The sequence below is a fragment of the Megascapheus bottae genome, chromosome 22, assembly GCF_031878675.1.
Source record: "Megascapheus bottae isolate mThoBot1 chromosome 22, mThoBot2.hap1, whole genome shotgun sequence".
Taxonomy (NCBI): Eukaryota; Metazoa; Chordata; class Mammalia; order Rodentia; family Geomyidae; genus Megascapheus; species Megascapheus bottae.
Window position 1 is genome coordinate 31,588,395 of NC_143530.1, and position 5,884 is coordinate 31,594,278.

At 38.1% G+C, this 5,884-nt stretch overlaps 1 pseudogene; it reads right to left on the reverse strand.

The window, feature by feature from the left end:
- Positions 1–4,786: 4,786 nt before the first annotated feature.
- Positions 4,787–5,474, reverse strand: LOC150048472 (large ribosomal subunit protein eL19 pseudogene; annotated as a pseudogene).
- Positions 5,475–5,884: the final 410 nt, after the last annotated feature.

A 5,884-nucleotide genomic window follows, 5' to 3' on the forward strand; every position in this document is an offset into this window, starting at 1 on the left:
CCACTCATCTTGTTTTTCCCTTACCTTTCCATTTTCAAATACACAAATAAATGTATATACAATATACTAGGTACCAAAATCAGATACAATAATAACATGAGATAAACCTTAAGGGGAGAAGAAAAAAAAAGAAATAGCTTCACATAGTACATTATGAACAACAACCACAAAGACAAAACTTGTTTCCATATCCTGGAGTTCCTTTAGCGTGGCCTCATCTTATATGGACATATATACATAGCTTTTGAGCTATTATGATCCTCTCTTAAGAGAATCCTTAGCATATACTAATTGTTACAAATGAGGTAAAACCATGGAGCCCATACTTCTTTGGGTCTGGCTTACTTAATATGATTTTTTCCTTACAAATGCGGCAATGTCATTCTTTCTGATGGGAGCATAGAATTCCATGGTATAAATGTACCACATCATAATTAAAGATAGAGTTCTCTGAAGAAGAAATAAGAAGGGCCAATAGACACATGAAGAAATGCTCCACATCTCTGGCCATAAAAGGAATACAAATTAAAACAAGTTTGAGATTCTACTTTACACCAGTTAGAATGGCCATGATCAAGAAATCTAATAACAAGAGATGCTGATAGGGATGTGGCCAGGAGAGATATAGCCAGTGTTCAACCACTCTGGAAAGCAGTATGGCAATTCGTCAAAAGACTAAACATAGAGCTCCCATATGAACCAGCAATTCCACTCCTTTGCATTTACCAGAAACAAAGCCATACTAACCCTACCAGCACTATGTTCATCACAGCATTATTCACCATAGCTAAGATATGGAACCAATCTAGATGACCCTCAGTTGATTTTTAATTTAATCAATGGGTACACCAGAAATACAAAACATAATTTACACTAAATTCACTATACTTCTTCCCTTAAAACGTAATTGTTATTTCCCAAGTCTGATCAACAGAAATCTCACATATTGAACAGTAGTTTCAAATAAAATTTATTTTAAAAAATTAAAGAATTTTTCTATCATAGGGAATAGGTATATTTTATTGAAATCCATATCATATTTGACATCAGAGGTAGTTCCTAGTCTATCGTCCACCAAGCTATTTGCTTCCCCAGTTCTCTGACTCAGAGAGTAAATCAGTTCAAGGCTCCCTGGTGCATTCCTTCCCATTGCAAAGCATTGCTGTTCCACACATGGAGTCATTTTATCAAATCTCAGCCTGTGAGTGAGTCTGTATGCCGAGACATTGGTTTCAACGCATCTTTTTAGCTCTCTATTTGGAATATGGTCTAGAAAAATTCTTTAAGCCTCGAGAACATACTTTTGTTTGGGACAATTCTTTGGATATATCTCACAGAGATCTCTTTCCTCCCCAGTGAGAGAGCCAAGAGAACATTGTTCTTTGTTCTTGGTAGAGATTTTAGGAGCCAAATCTAGGAAACACTACAGCCATCAACATGGCCTCTGGCAACTTTTTAAAAAGACTATTTAGTGGTTTCCACTAGTTTTTTTTAATTAAAGAATTTATTAACAAACAAGTGTTCAGAAGGGAATCTCTCTTTATAATCACTGGGACTTAGTATTTAGAACTTAATCCAAATTAGGCTAAGGGTTTGTATGTCATAGAAACATATTAATTTATGAAATAAAATATTATGTCTATAGAGTCATAGGTTTTTATGTCTATATAGTTATGTTTATATTTCCATTACCATGTCCATAGCATTGGGTATGCAGATATTGAGTCCTCGCTCTTGTACTCTTTGGATTTAATAGCCACATATTAAGGATACCATGTGCCTTTTGTTCCTTAGGTCTTGACTTGTCTCACTCAACATGATTCACTCTAGATTCATCCACTTCCCTGTGAATGCCATTATTTTATCTTGTCTGTTGGCTATGCAGAATTCCTTTTTTTATATATTCCACATTTTCTGTATCCATTCATCTGCTGTAGGGCATCTGGATTGTTTCCATTGCCTGGCTATTGTGAATAGTGCAGAGATGAACATAGCTGAGCAGGTGTCCTTATCATATCTTGGGTTATGATGTTCAGGGTAGATGCCCAGAAGTGGTATGGCCAGATCGTAGGGAAGGTCTATTTTCAGTTCTTTAAGAAGCCTCCACACTGCTTTCCAGAGTGGCTGAACTAGTTTACAATCCCACCAGCAGTGTAGTAGGATTCCTTTTTCTCCACAACCCCACCAGCAACTGTCATTGTCTGAGTTCAAAATTTTGGCCATTCTTGTTGGGATAAGGTGGTATCTTAGGGTTGTTTTTATTTGCATTTCCTTTATGACCATGGATCATGAACATTTTCTCATATGCTTATCTGTCATTTTAATCTCTTTTTCTGATAAGTCTCTCTTTAGTTCCCTTGCCCATTTAGTGAATGGTTTGTTGGGTTTGGAGTGGGGGCTTAGTTTCTTGAGTTCCCTGTAGATACTGGATATTAAGCATTTGTCAGATGTATTGTTGGTGAATATCTTTTCTCAGTTGGTTGGCTTTCTTGAGTCTCTCTCCAATGTGTTTTGACCCTGGGATTCTGTTCAGGAATCTTTTGCCTGTGCTTATGAGTTCCAATGTCTCGCCTATTTTATCATGTAGCAGTTTCATGGTTTCCGGTCTGATGTTGAGGTCTTTGATCCACTTTGAATTAATGCTTGTGCATGGCGAAAGTCTAGGGTCAATTTTTAAATTTCTGCATGAGGCTGCCCAGTTTTGCTAGCACCAATAATTGAATAGATTGTGTTCCACTGTGTATCTTTGGCTCCTTGGTCAAATACAAGTTGACTATGGATATGTGGTTCTGTTTCTGGGTCTTCTATTCTGTTCCACTGATCTTCTGGTCTGTTTTTGTGCCAATATCCAGTGGTTTTTTTTTTATTATGGCTCTATAGTAGAGTTTGAAGCATGGTATGGTAATACCAACAGCATTGCTTTTTTTTTTCCTAGAATTGTTTTGGCTATTCTAGGTCTTTTCTTGTTCCATATGAATCTTTGGATTACATCTTCTGTTTCCATAAAGAATGTCTTTGGGATTTTGATGGGGATTGCATTGAATTTGTATATCAATTTTGGCAGCATAGCCATCATCACTATGTTGGTTCTCCCTAGCCATGAGCATGGGATGTCTTTCCATTTCCTAGTGTTCTCTTTAATTTCTGTCATTAGGTTTTTATAGTTTTCATTGAACAGTTCCTTTACATCTTTGGTTATTCTTTTGGGTGCTATTGCGAATGGGATCATTTTCTTGATTTGGCATTCTGTTTGCGTATTGTTGGTGTATAAGAAGGCTCCTGAAAGTTAATTTTGTATCCTGCCACTTTGCTAAACTAGTTTATTAATTCTAGAAGTTTGGGAGTGGAGTTTGTTGGGTCACTCAAGTAGAGGATCATGTCATCTGTGAATAGGGATCGTTTAATTTATTCTTTCCCTATGTGGAAGAGTATAGGTATTATTTCATCTTTAAACGTCTTGTAGAATTCTGCAGTGAAACCATCTGGGCTCTTTTTGGTTGGCATTTCCCTGATTGCTTCCACAATTTCATTGTAAGAGATTGGTTTGTTCAGTCTGTTTACCTCATCATTGTTCAGTGTGGGTAGCCTATATTTATTTAAGAAATCACCCATTTCTACTAGATTTTCTTGTTTCTTTGAATATAGGCCCTGCTAGTACTTATTCATTATGGACTGAATTTCCCAGAAATCAGTTGTGATTATTCCCATGGGGTCTCTAATCTTGTTTATTTGAGTCTCCCCTTTCCTTTTTTTTGATTAATCTTGCCAGGGGTCTGTCTATTTTGTTGACTATTTCAAAGAACCAACTTTTTGATTTATCAAATTTGTGTATAGTAGATCTTATTTCAATCTCTGATATTTCTGATATTGTTTTTGTTATTTCTGCCCTTCTAGTTGTTTTAGAATTAACTTTTTCTTGCTCCTCTAGGTGTTTCAGGTTTTTTTAGGTTATTTACCTGCTCTTCTTCTGTCTTGTTAATTTGTGCTCCTAGTGCAATAAATTTGCCTCTTAGAACTGCCTTTGTTGTTTCCCATAATTTCTTTTGTGATGTTTCTTTATTGTCATTGCATTCAAGGAAGTTTTTAATTTCTTTTCTGATCTGTCTGTTACCTAGGAGTTATTCAGAAGTGTGTTGTTCAGCTTCCAAGTGATTGAATATTTTTTACTTTGACTGCATCATTCAGAATTAGTCTGACTCCACTGTGGTCTGATAGAATGTATGGGATTATATCAGTCCTCTTGTATCTGCTTAAGTTTTCTATATGAACTACTATATGGTCTATTTTGGAGTGTGTTCCATGTGCTGCTGAGAAAAATGTAAAAAGTTTCGCAGTTGGGTGGAAGACTCTGTGTATATCTGTTAAGCCCAGCTGGGCTATGGTGTCGTTTAAGTCAGTGGTGTCTTTGCTTAACTTCTGTTGAGCTGACCTGTCGTTTGTTGAGAGTGGTGTATTGAGGTCTCCCACTATGAATGTGTTTAAGTCTATCTTGTTCTGTAATCCTAAGAGAGTGTGTTTGACGAATTTGGGTGCTCCCATGTTGGGGGAGTAATGTTTATAACTGTAATATTATGGGCATGGATTGTACCCTTTACTAATATGTAATGGCATCTGTATCTTTATGTACTGATTTTACTGAGAATTTTTAATTTTGTCGGAGTGCTACTCCTGCTGCTTTGCGTGGTGCATTGGAGTGGAAAATTCGTTTCCATCCTTTCACTTGGAATTTGTTTCTGTCTTTGGCGGTGAGGTGGGTCTCTTGGAAGCAACATATGGATGGGTGGTGTTTCTATTTTTTTTTTAAGATAAAGGCTTGTTTTATTTCAATGATGGATCTGTGTAACCAGAGGCCACTATGTACAGACATGAGAAGGGAGCTTCATTTCTTGGTCTCTTCCTCCTTGGATAGAGTCTTGATGATCTCCTCCTTCTTGGCCTGAAGGCGCTCCTCACGGCGCTTGCGGGCCTCCTTGGTCTTAGACCGGCGAGCCTCAGCCTGGTCAGCCAGGCGTTTCTTGCGGGCCTTGTCAGCCTTCAGCTTGTGGATATGTTCTATGAGAATGCGCTTGTTTTTGAACACGTTTCCCTTTACCTTCAGGTACAGACTGTGATACATATGGCGGTCGATCTTCTTAGATTCATGGTATCTCCTCAGCAGCCTTCTCAGAATCCTCATCCTCCTCATCCAGGTCACCTTTTCGGGCATACGAGTGTTGGCTGTACCTTTTCGCTTTCCTATGCCCATATGTCTACCCTTCCGACAAGCCAAGGTGTTTTTCCGGCACCGAGCCCGAGAATAGATGGTCACAGGCTTACGGATGATCAGTCCATCTTTGATCAGCTTCCGGATCTGCTGATGACAGTTGGCATTGGCGATTTCATTGGTTTCATTGGGATCCAACCAGACCTTCTTTTTGCCACAATGGAGGACACTAGAGGCAAGCCTCTTCTGCAGCCTGAGCATACTCATGGTTGCAGCCACAGCAGCGAAAGGAAAGAGTGGGTGGTGTGTCTTAATCCAGTCTGCTGCTCTGTGTCTTTTGATTGGATTGTTCAGCCCGTTCACATTTTAGAGAAATTATGGAGAAGTGTTCAGTGTCCATTGTCATGATTTATTTTTACTTCTAAGTTTCTTTCTCTGTCTTTTTCCCCCATTTTGAATTATAGATATTTGCTTCTTGATGGGGGTTCTTGATATTCTACAATTTGTTTTCAATTAATTAATATTTTTGTAACGCTGGTTTAGTGTGCACGTATTCATAAAGCTTCTCTTTGGAGTGTAAATGTAAATGCTAGTTTTGCTGGATATATCAGTCTGGGTTGGCAGTTGTTGGTCTTCAGGACATCAATGATGTTTTCCCAAGCTTTTCTTGCATTTAGGGTT